This window comes from Phodopus roborovskii, unplaced genomic scaffold (assembly GCF_943737965.1).
Source record: "Phodopus roborovskii unplaced genomic scaffold, PHOROB, whole genome shotgun sequence".
In the NCBI taxonomy this organism is placed as follows: domain Eukaryota; kingdom Metazoa; phylum Chordata; class Mammalia; order Rodentia; family Cricetidae; genus Phodopus; species Phodopus roborovskii.
In genome coordinates this window covers 17396074-17413663 of record NW_026125052.1, presented here as the reverse complement: position 1 = coordinate 17413663, position 17590 = coordinate 17396074, and the positions used below count along the sequence as shown (strand labels likewise).

The 17590-nt window shown below is 47.1% G+C and overlaps 1 pseudogene; it reads right to left on the bottom strand.

The window, feature by feature from the left end:
- Positions 1-2669: 2669 nt before the first annotated feature.
- LOC127220989 (proteasome subunit alpha type-1-like) lies at positions 2670-3339 on the bottom strand (annotated as a pseudogene).
- Positions 3340-17590: the final 14251 nt, after the last annotated feature.

The window sequence follows — 17590 nt, the reverse complement described above, 5'->3', positions numbered from 1 at the left end:
GTAAATATAAACAGGCCTTGTAAAGATGGAAAATACACAGAGTGTCTGAATACTTCATATTATTGTGTTGTCTTCGAATTGTTTGCAGAAGAAGGAGCAACGGCTTCCAAAAGACATTTGATTATAAATGCTGCTGGGTTAATTCAATATGCATATTTTGAAAGAGTCTTGACATTAAAATTTAAGTCAAAGCTGAGTGGTGGTGGCACATCCCTTTAATCCCAGCACTCGGGAGGCAGAGGCAGGCAGATTTCTGTGAGTTCAAGGCCAGCCTGGTCTACAGAGCTAGTTCCAGGACAGCCAAGGCTACACAGAGAAACCATGTCTCTCTCTCTCTCTCTCTCTCTCTCTCTCTATATATATATATATATATATATATATATTTAAGTCAATATATATATATTTTAAGTCAAAAATATGTTATATTAGAGAAGAGGTTTTGCTTTTGTTTCCACAGGAAATTAAAAGCTATGGATTAATTCTTGGTTATGAAAAATAATGTTTGATCAAGGAAGACCCCCTGAAAAATCTCCAATGGCAATGGATAGCCCGGATGATCCAATGACTCAGAGCACCCCTGTTGTGGTTTCTTTGGAGTTCTGCACCCAGATCAGCTCAAGGCGGCTGGCTGAGATGATCCAGCCTCAAAGAGTATTCCAGGCAGGATTTGACCATAATCCTAAATTTCCTTTGGGTTCCCATAAGGTTACCAGTGCCCCCATCAGCAGGAAGTAGCCTAGAAAACTATGCCCACATTCCCAAAAAAACAATTATGGATTATGGATGTTTGTCTTTGTTTAGTGTGTTGGTTAAGAGTTGCTATGGATAATGGTCAAGAAAAAAGCTAAACAAAGGAGATTAGATTTAGGGTTCTTGTTTTGAAAAGGAAAAAAAGGGAGAGGGCTGGAGAGATGGCTCAGAAGTTAAGAGTACTGACTGCTCTTACTAGAGGTCCTGAGTTCAATTCCTGGCAACCACATGATGCTCACAACCATCTGTAATGAGGTCTGGTGCCCTCTTCTGGCCTGCAGGGGTACATGCAGACAGAACACGGTATATGCAATAAATAAATAAAATCTAAAAAAAAAAAAAGGACAGAAAGAAATGGGGAAATGATGTGGGATACTGCTCTTGTTCACTGTAAAGATCTATCACTCGTATTGGTTTAATAAGACACTGATTGGCCAGTAGCAGGCAGGAAGTATATAGTGGGGCTACCTGACAGGAGAATTCTGGGAAGAGGAAAGGCAGAGGCAGAGTCACCAGCCAGATGCAGAGGAAGCACGATGAGAATACCTTACTGAACAAAGGCACCAAGCCACGTGGCTGCACATAGAGAAGAATTGTGGGTTAATTTAAGTTGTAAGAGCCAATTAGTAATAAGCCTGAGCAATAGGCCAAACAGTTTATAATTAATATAAGCCTCTGTGTGATTATTTGGGACTGAACAGCACCAGGACACAGCTGAACTTCTGTCTGCATCACAGTCCAGAGCTAAGCCACTCATTAGCCACATACACACTAAGCCTCTAGTTAGCCATAGAAGCCAGGCAGAGGTGATATAAACCTTAAATCCCAGCACTCAGGAGATCCCAGCACTTGGGATGACATGTCTTTAATCCCAGCACTAGGGAGGAATATAAGGCAGGAGACAGAAGCAATCTGCAGTGAGAGGTTTGGTGGAGAGCATTGCAGTCTGCAGTCACTGGGGGCAGGGTTGCTCCTCTTTGGTCTTAGCCTTGCTAGGGGTAAGAACTCTCTAGAGGCTTGGCTGCTTTGCTTTTCTTATCTTCAGCTTGAAACCCAATATCTGTTTCTAGGTTTTTATTATTTGTGCTACAAGTCTGGATCATTATTTCTTCAAGAATTTTCTATTCTCGGCCAGGCAGTGATGATGTACACCTTAATCCAGGCACTTGGGAGGCTGGCAGATCTCAGTGAATTCCAGGCCAGCCTGGTCTACAAAGCAAATTCCAGGACAGCCAGGACTGTTACACAGAGAAACCCCATCTTGAAAAATTAATAAAATAAAATAAACTCTCAGTATAGGAGTTCGGGTCCTAGCTCAGTGGCAGAGCCCATGCCATGTTTTTTCTAAGACTTTGGGTTTGAGCCCAGCACTGGAAGAGAGGGACGGGAGGAAGAGAGGCTAGCTGGTGGACTAGTAAAAAATAATTTGTAGAAAAACTGGGCATTAGTATCACATGCCTTTAATCCAAGCACTCAGGAGGCAGCAGCAGGTGGATCTCTGAGTTTGAAGCCAGCCTGGTCTACAGAGGGAGTTCCAGGACAGGCTCCAGAGCGATACAGAAAAACCCTATCTTGAAAAAAAAAAAACCCAAAAACAAACAAACAAAAACAACTTTGTAGAAAATTCATTGCATAGACCTCCTCATAGAGCCCCTTTGTATAATTTAGTGAGGTTGCTTGGAGAATTCACGTATGCTGAGTCCTAAACCATATAGTCACCACTCTGGATCTTGTGGTCCACTGTAAACGGTATTTAGAAAGTCCAACATGCTTGCATATTTGATAATATGTACACCGACTGGTTTATCTCTTTGTGTTCCCTTGGTTCATCAGTGAGCTAAGTGGTCTTTTCTTTCCCTGTGGTCTTCCTGTGACTATCAGATCTTCCCCAACAGTCCCAGAGGGGGCATCCTTTGTAGCTAGCTTTTGTTCCGCAGACCGTGTTTAACCAGCTCATTTAAAGTGCAATCCATAAATTTAGACATATGTTTTTCTAAGTAAGAGCTAGCTGGTTGAAAATAAGCTCCAGTGGACATGATTGCAGTTGAAATAGCAGATGGACAGGTTTGGAAAATGGGAGGACTCTTATGGTCCTCACCAGCAGGAAGCCCCCCACACCATATGGTCTCTGGCCATACTCATAATCTTGTGTTGGTGTCTGGGTCTTGTTTCCAATTAGGGATACAAGCAAGACAAGCTATAGGAAATGATCTGTCAAATGCAGATCTGAAATACAAACACTTATTGGTGTGTGAGATTACATAACAGGCTAGTATCAACAGTAAGTCTCACAGTTGAGACACCAATGTGGTTGTCAACATGAAGATTTTTTTCCTTTTCTGCTGAGCTGCGATCTCTGGCTGCCTTGTCAGTGGAAACGACTGCATGGGTTTTTGATTTCAGATCGCCTATAGCTAAGCCTTGTTTAACAGCGACCACTGCATGTTCAGTTTTGTGAGACACATGTAAAGATGCACTCCAGCACTGCTGTTACCTGATGCTTTTGATGGGGCTAGGGTGCCTTGTCCATCTAATCCCTCCTTCTGGAGAAGAAGAAATTACCAAAGGTTTAGAGAATAAGCGCACCATGTGTTCGTGTGTGAGAAGTCCAGATTTTCTTCATTCAGTGTTTGTGGAGATGCAAGCCAGAGCTTCACAGCTGTCTCTGAGTGCTGGGGCCGAGTGTGCTGGAGCTTCACGGGGGCTTCACAGGAGTGTGCAGCCTAAGCCTATTAGAAGGGCGGCCTGGCTCCTGGTGGCCTGGCTCACGCCACAGCTTCGCTCCTCATACTCCTCTCTGTTACTGTTTTGTGGGGACAGGGCTACAGCTTTCCTTTATCTAGGAAGATGTCAGAAGAGTTCACCGAGTGCTGGGAGACAGTCCTTCTCTGAAAAATCCTTTGAGTTGGATCTGCCTGCTGGACAGAATCCCCCGTTTTTAACAGGGGCCATCCAACAAATAAGTGGGGCATGTGGCCCATTTTCCTCCTGTGATTACACTTGCCTTTGAAGACTGTCAAGCAGGAGCTGGGAGGGAGAAACCGGGTGAGACCGGTGGTTTCTAGGTATTTCCATAGGAAAATAATTTGTTTATTCTAGGGATTTAAAGAATGCAGAGCTACTCTAAATGACTGTGAGCATTTTTAGGAATCTTTCTTTCTTCCCTTCCCCCTTTCCTCTTATAATGGCATTATAAAAATATAATTCATGCCGGGCAGTGGTGTCGAATGCCTTTAATCCCAGCACTCAGGAGGCAGAGGCAGGCGGATCTTTGTGAGTTCGGGGCCAGCCTGGTCTACAGAGTGAGTGCCAGGATAGGCTACAAAGCTACACAGAGAAACCCTGTCTCAAACACACACACACACACACACACACACACACACACACACACACACACATATATATATATAACTCACAGGCCATAAAATTCTTAAAATGTTAAACAGTGTGAATATGTGAACCAGCAAGTTTACTATTTAGGAGAAATGAAAGCATATTCACACAAAAACATGCACACAGATGTTCATAGCAGCATTACTCACAATAGTGAGAAACACCATTTAAATATAAGCAGATAAACAGAATTTGGTGTGTGCATACAGTAGAATACTGTTGGATAAAGCACTGATATATGACTAGACCCCATGCACATGTATGTGAGGAGAAACAGACACAAACGAAAACAGATTTCAGTGATTCTACTCTAATATGAAATGTCCAGAAAAGGCAAGTACCTAGAGACAGAAAGTAGGCTACAGGTTGCTCAGGGGCTGAGATCATAGAGTGGCTGCAAATGGTGTGAGGTTCTTTTTAGGGTGACCAACTCTTTAAATGAACCAAAAAGTCACAGAAAGCTGGCCCTTCCTTCACATACACACTCTCCCACATGTGTGTGCTATGCAGTATGTAAGCCCTGTATTGTCTTAAGTACTCTACCAGGGGAAGGCTGTTATCCTCTATGGCTCCTTGACTTTGAACAAAAACCACAAGCCAAAATAAATTTATTTTCTTTTCTGTGCTCTGAGGATTGAATCCAGGGCCTAGTGCATGTCAACCAACTGAGTTATAATCCCAGATGTGTTCAAAACTTAAAAAAGAGAGAAGAAAAGGTATACACTTAAATGAAATCAGTAAACTTTATCTTGTTTGGAACTGGAAATCAAAAGAGCTAATTCTGGGAATGGCTTTCTGAAGAATTTGACATTAGGAAAGGATTTAAAGTAGCTGTAACTAGCCATGCTTAGTGGTGCACACCTCCAGTTCCAGCATTCAGGAGGCAGAGGCAATAGATCTCCATGAGTTCAAGGCCAGCCTGGTCTACATAGTGAGTCTCAGGTCATCCAAGGCTACAGAGTGAGACCCTGTCTCAAAAAAACAAACTTAGAGATCCACCTGCCTCTGCCTCCTGTATTCTGGGATAAGGTTGTGCCACCACTGCCCAGCCAAGATTTATTCTTAATTATGTGTATATAACTGTGTGTGGGTATGTGCATCTGAGTATAGGTGCCCTCAGAAGCCAGAGGCTCTTGTTTTTTGAGACAGGCTTTCTCTGTGTATCCCCGGCCATCCTGGAACTCGCTCTCTAGACCAGGCTCTGCCTCCCAAGTGCTGGGATTAAAGGTGTGGGTCACCATGTCCGGCTCATTGTATAACACAGAAAAACAATGGCCCGACCAAACCACTCTTATTTTCTTTCTGCATGCAGTCTCAGATTGTCAACCGACTCCAAGCACATGGCCTTCTGCTGCTGGGTCAGGGACAGCAGTTCCTGGAGGCAAAACCTGAATTGTATATATCAACCCTCTCCCATTTCAGAATGACGTCTTCTTCTTCAGCTGAGAGCTGCTTTTAGTCTATTTAAAGACAGATTGATTCTGGAACTTCTGGCAGCCAAGAGTTCCTTTCCCAGCCTCCTGATATTGACAATTCTACATCTGGTTTTTGGTTTTCAGCCACCTCTGTGATCTGGTTTCAGGTAATTGAGGGTTTTCTAAGCAGAGACGTAAGTTACATTGTTTCCAGCCACAAGCAAAGGTGGAGAGTGGTGGGACAAGCTGCAGAGACTGCCCCAGCCCCTGGAGTGTCAACTGCCACTGACAGCCAAAACGACAGGCACATCAGGACTTCACAGAAACCGCTAGAATGGGTAAGACCTTTGTGGGGTAGGAAAGTGCATTCAGTAAGCAAAGGAAGTAAGTTCTGGTGAACACTCCGGCAGCCCCTGCTCTAATGCTTTAATTTAATCTTTAACTTAATCATTTAATCTCATTTACTGTGTGTCTTCTATACTATGTCACTCTTCTCCTCCTCCTTTCTTTTCTTTTTCTATTTTTTTTTTCCCTTGGTTGGTTTTTGTTTTCAAGATAAGGTCTCTATATAGTTCTGCCTAGCTTAGGACTCACTACATAAACCTGACTGGTGTCGAATTCACAGAGATCCACCTGCCTAGTGCTCTGCCTCCCTAGTGCTAGAATTACAGGCATGTGCTACCACACCTGGTTTTATAGCAGACTGGGGATTGAACCCAGGACTTTGTGCCTGACCGGCAAGTGCTCTTCCAACTGAGTACATTCCTATATGTACATACCTTGGCTTTTGGTTTTTGTTATGTTTTAAATTCTTATTTTTTATGTGTATAAGTGTTTTGCCTGCATGTATACCTGTGCACCAATGTGTGTGTGTGTGTGTGTGTGTGTGTGTGTGTGTGTGTGTGCAGTACCCAAAGAGACCAGAAGAAGGCATCAGATTACTTGGAACTGGAGTTACAGACCGTTGTGAGCCACCATGTGGGTGCTGGGAATCAAACAGTTGTCCTCTGCATGAGCAGCCAGTGCTCTTAACTGCTGAGCCATCTCTCCAGCCCAGCTAATAGTGTTCTTAGTTCCTCCTTGAGAGAGTGAAGGCTTGGCAATTAGTGATTGGTCCAGACCCATTTTGGGATGAAGTGTTAGAAGCAGATCCAACTCCACTCCAGAGCTTTGCAAGAGGAGCTCAGAGCTGGGCATCATGACTCACACCTATATCCCAGCACTCAAGAGAATGGAGCAGGGGGGTTGTCTCAAGTTCTAGACCAGCCAGGGCTACAGAGTACAACTCTGTCTCAAAAATAAACAAACAAATAAATAAAAATAAAAACAAAGAAGAAAGAAGTTCATAGGCATGTTCAGGGCACACCTGTACATGTGCCATCTGTAAATGTTATGAGTATTCAAGGCCATTAAAGTTAAGTGGCAAGGGAAGACTCATTTAAAGTAAAACCAAGATGCATATAACTAGGCACAAGTTGATGTGGGTCCGAAGTCCCAGCTACTCAGGAGGCCAAGGCAGGAGGACTATTTCAGCCCAGAAGTTCATGGCCAAGCTGAGCATCATAGTACAAACACATGTGTGTGTGTGTGTGTGCGCGTGTGTGTGTGTGTGTGTGTGTGTGTGTGTGTGTGTGTGTATGTGGTGTGTAGGAAATGGTCAGGCCGCTGAGTAGAATAAGGGCGATGGTGCTGCCAGCATACTTCCTGGCAGTCACATACATGCTTGCTGTGTGCAGCCTTCCTCACAGGGGCTCTCCTTAGAGTGTAATTACCAAGTAGCCAGATCAAAATGGGAGGCCCTGTCACCAGTCCATCCCATCCTGGCCTGGCTGTGTGGAGGCTAGGATGTGCCTTCCTGGGGATGAGGTGGAGTCTCCAGTCACTGTGCTCTTTCCTGTGCCTCCCCAGGGGGTCCCCTCTCAGATGACCAAGGGCTCTCAAAGCAACATGTCCCCATCCCCAAAACGCTGCAGCCTCAAGTCTCTGCAGGAGACACTTGGAGCAGCATCCTCCTCCTGATGGTTCCCGCTCCTGGGGAGTGAGGGGAGAGTGGGTGGAACGACTAACTCCCCAGACACCTGTGGAGGGCGGCTTGGTGGCTTTGACTTGGAATGTCACCTTTCAGAGGAGTGCTGGTCCTGTAGGTGTCTGATAGCTGGACAACAGAAATGCTTTTAATTACTCTGTTGCTCCACAGGGTGGAAGGTGTGGAAAGGTGGAGTAGCAGGTAGCCCAAGTGTGGGTTGTGGCTGATACATTAGGCGAGGATCTGGAACATTTTAATTAATCCAGTTGCCCTCTAGCTAGTTCAATGGTTGTTCTGGTCCTGTCTTAAAGGTAAGGAAGTAATCCTGAAACTGGTGGCCACTCTATTTTATTCTGTGCTAGAAATCGGCTACTTAATACCCACAAGGTTCTGCCCTGTCGGACAAATGGGGAAGAGCTGCGTCACATAGTCCCCAGAGTGAGCACTGAGGCCCATGTCCCAGCCCAGTTTGGCCTAACTGTCAGTTTTGTGTCCTCACACTTTAAAAGATTTGTTTGCTGTGGGGCTAAGTTTACCCTGGAATAGGAGTCTAGGAAAGTTGGCAGTGAAAGACCTTCTACCCTGTTCCACTCAGAACCAGGTTTCCCTGATCTGTTTTAGAGGCTTGGTCCAGACAGCCCCTGGGTGTGTCGAGATTTTCCAGGAACCCAAGGGGTTGTAGAATCTCCTGGTCTGGCTTGAGGAGACTCCAAGTCACTGTCATGCCGGCCCTCCCTGACCTGACCTGAGTGCCTGCTGAGTCTTCCACCCGAGGACACACCTACACCTGTGAGAATCAAGCCCTTCCCACAGGCAGCACCATAGTTATAGTTTACAGTTCCTGGTGAATCACTAAGCACCTCAGTCCAAGATGGAGTCACACTCCTCACTATACAAGAGCACACGAGAGACCGGCTTCCCATGGGATAGAGACTCAGGTCCCTTACCTGTTGTCACTAAATGCAGAGGTGACAATTAGCCACAAGATGGCAGGCAAGGCTGGTATGAGTAGCAGGCCAGGCTAGGGGCCAGGTCTAATTCCAGCCAGGAGGGGTTCTGTACAGGGTAGATGATGGAAGCCTTGCCCATAGCCCTGTGTCTTCTTTGAAGACATGATGCCACACACGTGGCAGCTGTCCTTCAGGTCTTTGTGTACAAATGGGACCAAAGCCAGAGGTAGGTCTCCCACTCCAAAAGGCAGCAGACGGTTCTCTATGACAACTTGGGGCATTCGACAGCCCACCCAGGTTGGTGTTTCCTGTCCATTCAGTTGCAGGAATGTTCTCACAGTCCTCAGCTCTGCACTGCCCTGTCTCCCTGCTGTGTCTCATTACAGGGCCGAAGCATTCTCGGTGGACTGGGCCAGGGGCTGCCTCCGGGTTGTCCTGGCCCAGATAAAAACGTGCAAATGCACCTGCCCTGCTGGCCAGGAACAGTTCTTGGCCTGGGAATGGACCTACAGATTGCACAGGTGGGGGAGGGGCGCTGTAGTTCCTCATCACTGCCGTCCTCCAAATGCTTCGTTGGCTTTCCTTCTTTTCTGGGGTAACAACCACATATAGCCCCATAAGGAGCCCAGGCTTTGACTGGGTATGTGGCTCAGTGGTGGAGTGCTTGCCTAGCAGGCACCAGGGTCTAGGTTCAATAGGTAGCACAAAAAATTAAATGGCTAATTAAATAAAAATAAAAAGAGAGCCCAGGCTCGTTTAAGGCTATATCCTGGTTAAGTGTCTTTATCCATCGTAACTGAAGAAGAATTCACCCTTCGATCTGTGCATCGTCCAGAACAGAACTACAAATCCCAGACCACATCCAGGCCGACTGAGGGCTCAGCCTGACACTGCCTTTCCACGACCCTAGTTTTGGAGTCGCGTGGTGGGGTGGGGGACTTGCTTCTGTTTAATAGGTTTATATCCAAAATTTAAAAAGATGTCCAATAGAAAAGTTCCACCCCCAACTCCGGCCCTTGGACTGTCCCTGCTAGAAGGAGCATGGCAGATTGTCAGGTCTCCTAGGACTTTATGCACAAACAACCAAACATGGCAGAAACCCTTCCCTCCTAGGCTAATGTTTTAGCTCAGGTACAGCACTTGCCTAGTGCACACCAAACCTTGAGCTTGAACCCAAAAAAGAAAAAAAAATCCTTTATTAAAATAATTTGCTTTCACATAATCACTCTGGGGTCTTTTGGAATGGGTTTTGGATATTATCTGTACTTTCTAGCTCTTTGGCTTTTTTGTTTCCATGTATTTGTTTTATGTTTAATTATGTGTCTGTGTGTAAGTGTGTGCACATGAGAACAGGTGCTGTAGAGGGCTGGAGGCCACAGAGCTCCTGGAGCTGGAGTTACAGGCAGTTTCGAACTGAGTCTACAAGGGTGGTACACACTGAACAGCTGAGCCATCTCTCCAGCCCCTTCTCCCATTTAGTTTTTAATATCAGCCTAAATTGATCTTGATTTTAATATTGGTTTTGACTTACAAAACAGGCACTGGGAAACAGATGTCCGGTGTCTTCGCTCTGGTCCTAGAAAGTGATCCTGTATGGCAGCAGCATCTAGAAAATAAAAGCTATTGTGAACACCCACTCTGTGGGGCCTTGCTGTCTTTAGCTTCATTGGGGTCATTCTCCTTACAATAAATAACACAGCTCCAGCCCCCCCCCAGGAATCTCAAAGCACTAGCTTGCCCCACTGGGCTCACATTCCATAGAGTGAGCCTCCATCAGCAGCCACAGAGGCCCCACATTCGTCACAGCCCTGGGAGGCTCTGCCCAGGTCCACCCCAGCTCCCAGGCTGAGACTGAGCCTTTCCAACGGCAGGAAGCAAAGTGAGGCCCTCATGCAGCAACTCACCCTACCAGGCCCAGTTCCCCAACCCCCATAGTTCCCTCACATCCTTAATCTATTTCCCCTGCTCCTTTAGGGAGCACGCGCATCCAGGAACAGAGTCAAGAACACAGAAAGGTCAGTGTGGTAGCTTTCCCTCATCTAATTGCGATCCCTCCCTCTATAAACACTTCCCCGTGGCTCCCTCTGAGGCAGCATCTGCTCACTTTCCTGCGACAGGAAGCAAGTCCAGCTTGTGTTGCCCCCTCACGTTTCTAGGGCTGGTGCCTTGGGTCTCTGGGGAGACAGAAGTACAACCAAGTGCAAGTGCAAGGCTGCCAGGACCCCATGCAGGAGCCTTGGCTCCTGCATCTCCAGGCTGCTCCGCACTCAATGAAGTTCAGCATCCTTTCCCTTCTCACTCAGTAGCAGTTTGAGGTGGGCAGTCTGACAGCTGCCTACCGTTTTCAGAAATGCCAAACTCTCTGAAACTGACAAACAGGCAGATTGATGGACTCTGTCTCCCGGTTCCTCTTGGACAGCGGGAGCTTTCTCCCAAAGCCGCTCTTTAAGTGGCATTTATCCGTGAACAAGCAGGAGCTAAGAAAAGTTGCTTGGCACTTCCTCATGCTCTAAATTCAAGGAATTCTACGGGGGGGGGGGAGACTTGATTTTAATCACTGTCTTAGTTAATTAGAGAGACAAGAAATCATCCCGGAAAGTAATTAATGGAGCCGTTAACCACAGAGCGGAGCTATGGCTGCCTTTTGCTTGGGTGCTGGGATGGCCCTCAGCCGGGCTGGGACTGTGGGTCACCAGCTTCTTTGGGGGACATGTGGCTGCCAGCGCTGGTTTCCAGTCTGCTGTTTGTCTTCAGTAGCACTCCTGGCCCGGAGAGGTTCTGTAAACTGAAAACAGCGGACTGGTAGGAAGGAGTGAGTCTCAGGATTGATTTAGCCTCAGGTTGTCTCTTTGGCCCCCTTTGCCTTTGCTCTGCATTTACAGGAAGCAGGTGGGTGTTCTCTCAGCCACCCTGCTACTAAAAGCACAGACAGCCTTTGCCGTACAGAATCTCACTGTGTAGCCCTGGCTGACTTCAGACCGGCCATGGCTCTCCTACCTGGCTGCCTCAGTGCTGCGGTTTCCTGTGTGACGGGATCCCTGGCCCCACGCTTTCTTCATCCCGTCTTCTCTGTTTTTCCCCCCACAAAACAAAACAAAACAAGTCTTCATGGAAACTTCTGCCTGGACCACGCTCTCAGGTCCGTCTGGATTCTGAGGCACCTGGATCCAAGGTCTCAGAACAACCAAGGACATTGTAAGACTTCAACCTTGTTTTTACCAAAAACTGCCAGGACCTGGTTACTCCATCAGCCAACTTTCAAACAGAGATGGCACCCTCGGGGATTGGCACCCTGACAACCCCACACAAGTCCTGTGTCCTACTGAGGGAGGGCATGTCTAGGGCTGGAGGGCAATCCTGTGTGGCCTGTCCTTCAGTAATGTGACTCTGTCTTCCTGGGCTAGCGGCTGACGAGATGGGACAAGTGCTTTGCCTCTGCCAAATGGAACAGCATGGGCTCTTAAGCTTTGGCAGGGGTTTGCCTCTCAGAGAACTTCCGGTGTATGTGGTGCAGCCTGCTCTGGGACAGACGGATAGCTAATGTGTGCATTCTTCCCTTTACAGTAGCCAGAACAAGGCACCATTCCCCAAAGACGAGGGTGTGAGCTGGTGAGTGAGACCTCTCTGCCCTCTGCTTGTCCCCACAGGAAGGAGGGAAAGGTATTCATGGGACCCTGGTTGACAATGAACATGCACCTGCACCTCGGTGTCCCTAGGAAGCCACTCCTTCCCACTGTCAGAAGACTCCCACGGATCAGGGAGGCTCTGAGGGTGACATTCGATCTTCCTCAAGATGAGTCAGAGGTTAACGAGCCTGTGTGAGTTACTGCCACTTAATACTCTGTTTTTATGGGCCTGTGATATCCCATGCAGGTTCATTATTGCTGCTGCGTTCTGCCAGGGGGTATGCTGATGGTTAATGTTGAGTTATTACTGGCGTGGTGGTAGCACCAGGACACTACACCCTCCTGGCTAAAGGTGTGGGAAATGGCACAGGGGACTCACCTTATAGTCAACGAAGTCTTGCGGGGTGAAAACATTAGAGTCCATCCTTGTCCTAGTTGGGAAAACTGAAGTCAGAAAAAGCAAGCGATGTGTGTACTGCCACATTCTGAGCCAACTGTAGTGCAATGATCAAAGTCAGGATGCCTAACTGCCCTGCCCAGTGAATCTCCACTCCCTCCTCTCTGCCCTCAGTGGCTACACTGATTGGTGACATTAAACTGATGAGCTCTTAGTAGCCATATTGCTTATTGAGTCTTCAGAAAGTTCTAGATCAAAAGTCTGTGCAAATCTATACATTTTTGTTGTTGTTGCTGCTGCTGCTGTTTAATAAGTCCATGTTTCCTGGGACAAGAATTTTCTGTGGCCTTTAGTCTCAGGGAGGGCAGCTAATGGCAGTCCCAGGTCTTGCATGCTACTCATTCCCCACAGGGTCCAGGTTCCTTTCTCAGAGTCTGATGACCACACAGAGCAACTCAGTTGGCCCAAAGTACATGAAAAGAACTCAGGAAGAATTCTTGGAAAACCCCTTTCCAATGAGATTGATCAAACACCTTTCAACCCCCCATCTCCTTCACAACCAGGATGGACACAGGCAGCTGGTACTCAGGCTAGAGCCGAAGAGCACAGGCAGGCCACAGAGGGGAGGCATGGCATGGCTCGCATGCTCCTGGATCAGAGGCCAGAGAGGAGACTGGGGGCAGCTCTGAGTTCCCTTAGGAACTTTTCATGGGCTGTTCCAAAGCATGTGGTCATCAAAGCTCGTTAGCCTGAGCAACTTCAAGTCTGCAGCCTCCACAGCAGAGATAAAATGTCACTCAGAAAGAAGACAGCAGGGCACTAGAGCTGCAGGTACCCTTTTCTCCTTGAAGATCCAAGAATACTCATTTCTTAATTCCCTCCTGAGGCCACAGACTTTCATCTTACCCACAGGAGCCCATGGGACTACACTCTGCCCCTCCAGAGCATGGGCTGGTATAACCAAATGGTGTGCCTGGCACTGACTGCAGGCAGCTGGCTTTGCCAAACACACACAAATCATTCCTGACCCTAGAATTCTCTAGAATGCTTGCATCTTAAGGCAAACTGCCAGAATCACTTGGTATAGGTCTAGCTATCCAGAACCTTCACCATGCCTCTCCTCTGCTCAGAATGCCAACCCTAGTTGGGTGTGGTGATATAAACTTATAATGCCTGTCCTTGGGAGGTGGGGACAAGAAAATCAAGTGTTTGGGACAAATCTCAGACACAGTGAATTCAAGGCCAACCTGTGCTACATAATGAGACTCTCAAAAACAATTTTTTTTAGAAGCTACCTACTCTTAAATATTTGATACCAAATATCAAGGGAATTTAAATAAATAAACAAAAGGTTTCCCATCCCTGGATGTGGTATTAGTTGTGAGGACTGGGCAGTCTATGGGGCTTCTGGTAGTGGATTAGTATTTATCCCTGTATATGAATGGACTTTGGGAGCACATTCCACATAGAGGGATACACTCTCAGCCTAGTCACATGGGGGAGGGCCTGGGCCCTGCTCCAAATGAGATGACAGACTTTGAAGATCCCCATGGAAGTCATCACCCTACCTGGGGAGCAGAAAGGGGATGGGATGGGGGTTGGTTTGGGGGAACAGGGGAGGACAGAAGGGTGCAGGAACTGGGATTGATATGTAAAAAAGCTTGTTTCAAATGTAAATTAAAAATGATATATGCTGTGATTTAACCCTTCTGTTTAGGTTCTGCCAGACTAGAATCTCCGGAAGTCAGTGTAGGGTGAACGGACGAAGTGGGAAGAACTGATGATTCAGGCCTCTGTAGTCATGGCTGTTGGCCTGGCCTTGTTTCCTTCCAAACTGTAAGCTCTAGAACAAGTCCAGAGCCTTCTGGTCCCCCTTCCTCTCCTGGAAAGTAGGGTGTCCCCACTTACCCACTCACCCTACCCGGTCTGAGGGGTTCGGATAGCACCTGGGCGTGGCAGGGAGTAGAACACATCCGAAGATGATCGGGGAAGGACAGAGCTCCCTGTACGCATTTAGCCTAGAAGAGCAGACGCCAGCCGTGGTGTCCTTCCGAGGTTCCAGGCCCGGACACTGCTGGTGCCTTTTCCTCAGTCCTTCCCACCCCAATGCTGTAGTCAAGTGGAAGGCTTTTGTGTGTTTCAGGAAGCTCCATCCAGGCCACCTTCTGTTTAAATCCTTTCCCGAAGATTCTTTTCTGGGACCCCGAGGCTCCAGCACCCCAGACAGTTCACGCCATACTGGGTCGGTCCTTCTGTTTCCTGAGTGCCACGGCCGGTTACAGGCCAGAGTCCACCCTCAGGGGCCTGCTGGTCAGATTTGGCACCGGCCATCGGCAAAGTCTCTTCTGGGAACTTAGCCCAGAGAAGAGACGCACGAGGACTCTGTTTGGTGGTCTTTAACTCTACTGAAGAATTTGACTTAAGTGTTCGGAGAGCAAAAGGCTGTTTTCTGAAATTCAGATTTATAAATCCACCATCATCAGAGTGCCCTGGGTCCCCCTGAAGATTCAGGTCCCAGGAGCAGAGGAGATGGCTCAGTGGTCAGAACACTTTCTAGACAAGCGTGAGGACCTGAGTTTGAATCCCTGGCACCCGTAAGAAAAGCCTGGCATGGCTGTGCACACATGGAACCCCAGCCCTGTGGGGGTGGAACAGGAGGATCACTGGGGTGTTCTGATTGCCAGCTTAGCTCCAGGTTCAGTGGGAGACCCTGCCTCGGGAACGAGGTGGCGAGTCGAGAAGCACAACCGGTGTCCTCCCTTGACCTGTGTTTCTGTGCATACACACCAAATTCACAGACACAAAGCAGGTCCCCATTTTTATTTTTTATTTTTTAATAAATGCAGGTGTACTAGAGAGATGGCCCAAAGGTTAAGAGCACTGGCCGCTCTTCTGGAGGTCCTGAGTTCAATTTCCAGCAACCACATGGTGGCTCACAACCATCTATAATGAGATCTGGCGCCCTCTTCTGATGTGCAGGCAGACATGCAGGCAGAACACTGAACATACAGTAAATAAATCCTTTAAAAAATTATGTAAAATAAACGCAGGCTTATCCTGCAGAATCAGAATCTGCAATAAGAGTCAACCATGATGGTGCACACCTATAATCTTAGCAAAGGCTGGAGAATAAAGATTTCAAGGCTAACCTGAGTTACAAGGTACGATGTTATCTCAAAAAAAAACCAAGGGCTAAACCAGGCAGTGGTTGTGCATGCATGCCTTTAAGCCCAGCACTCGGGAGGCAGAGGCAATCGATTCTCTGTGAGTTCGAGGTCAGCCTGGTCTGCAGAGTGAGTTCCAGCACAGCCAGAGCTGTTACACAGAGAAAGCCTGTCTCAGAAAAAAAAAAAAAAAAAAAAAAAAAAGAACCAAGTGCTGAGGATTGGGGCTGTAGCTCAGTAGTAGACACTTTCCTGTGGCGTACAAAGCCTTGAATTTGATCCCCACATCATGGACACACACACACATGCAAAGAATCTCTGGTATTAGGATCCCAAAGACAGACTCTTAAAAGCTCACGAGTGATTTTAATTCACACCAAAGCTTAACTTGTTGGGCTGAAACATGAGGACTGACTAAGGGTTTTGCAGAGTGGGTCACATGTGTTGTATGACCATGGTGATGTACATGTTTGTCAGTGTTCCTGCTCTGCAGAGCCTGAGAATTTGAACTTTCACTAACCAAGTAAAGAAGGAATCCAGGAATTCAGCTCAGGTGATGATTATACATCCTCCCGAACCCTTTCTTTGGTTCATACTGTCTCTGTGTGTGTGTATCTGTCTGTCTGTCTGTTTCTCTGACTCTGTCTTTCTCTAGAGTCTCTGTGTATGTCTCTCTCTCTCAAACACACACACACACACACACACACACACACACACACACACACACAATCTCTCTGTATAACCCAGGCTGGCCCTGACCTCACTGCCCTCAGGCCTCGGCTTTCCCAGTGTTGGGATTACAGGACAAGCCTGGCATGTTGTCAGCCCCTTTCTAACTTCTGAGTCACAGGGTTAGTTTATATGTACAACAGCAGAACAAGGAAGGCTCAGCCAAAGCGCTCGTAAAGCCAAGAAGAGCCGGTGTCAGTCAGCAGATGAAAACTGAGGGTCAGGGAATAGTGCAGTGAGGGGTGAGGAGACACGGCGGCAGGGGATGAAGGTGCGTCGGGGGTCAACAGCGAGGCCAGGTCCAAGTGCTCGCATCCTTTCCTAGAAGGCACAAGAGGTACCAGGCACCAGGAGGCCGAGGTGTGGCAGCAGGGCTAGGCCTGGCAGGGCCTTGAGTTTACAGTGGAGCCGAGAAAGCTGTGAGACAGAGGTGAGGGAATGAAGCCTGTGAGAAGCCAAGCAGGGGATTGGCTCAAACCAGGGATCTCTGTGTATAGAGTGCCCCACAGTGTGTATAAAAGAATTATCAGGAGAAATGGATACTTTTTACATCTTTAAAACAATTAGGCTGGACATGGTGCACACCTAGCACTCCTGAAGTGGGAAGATGATGGACCATTTAGTGGGACTCTCTCCTTCCATAGAGAGAGAGATATGTATGTATACATCTATATGGTGCTATATATATGGCATATATATATATAGCATGCATATATATATATATATATATATATATATAGCATGCATATGCACTCAAAATTCAAGAATTATGAAAGGCTTAAGTAAAAGTCTGTGCTCTGCATCTGTCCTCTGTTTCCGGACAAGTGCATGCACCTCCGACTGTTACTGTGCCCTGGGCCACGTGTACTGCTTCCTGCCCTCCCATACATCATCAATAATCTATAACTACTACTAAAATGTGTCCTTATTCTCCCACACACACATCCCTTTTTTGGCTGCAGAATATGCCATTCCCTGAATCTGTTGTTCTTTGTTTAACGAGTTTCTTGCCAATGGGCATAGATTACCTGCAGCAAGTAAGTGCTTACAAGAAATGTATAATTGCATAATAAATTCCTGGGGTGGTGATGCTAAATCAGAGCAAGCCTGCATTCATAATTTTCATCAGTGTGGCCAAAT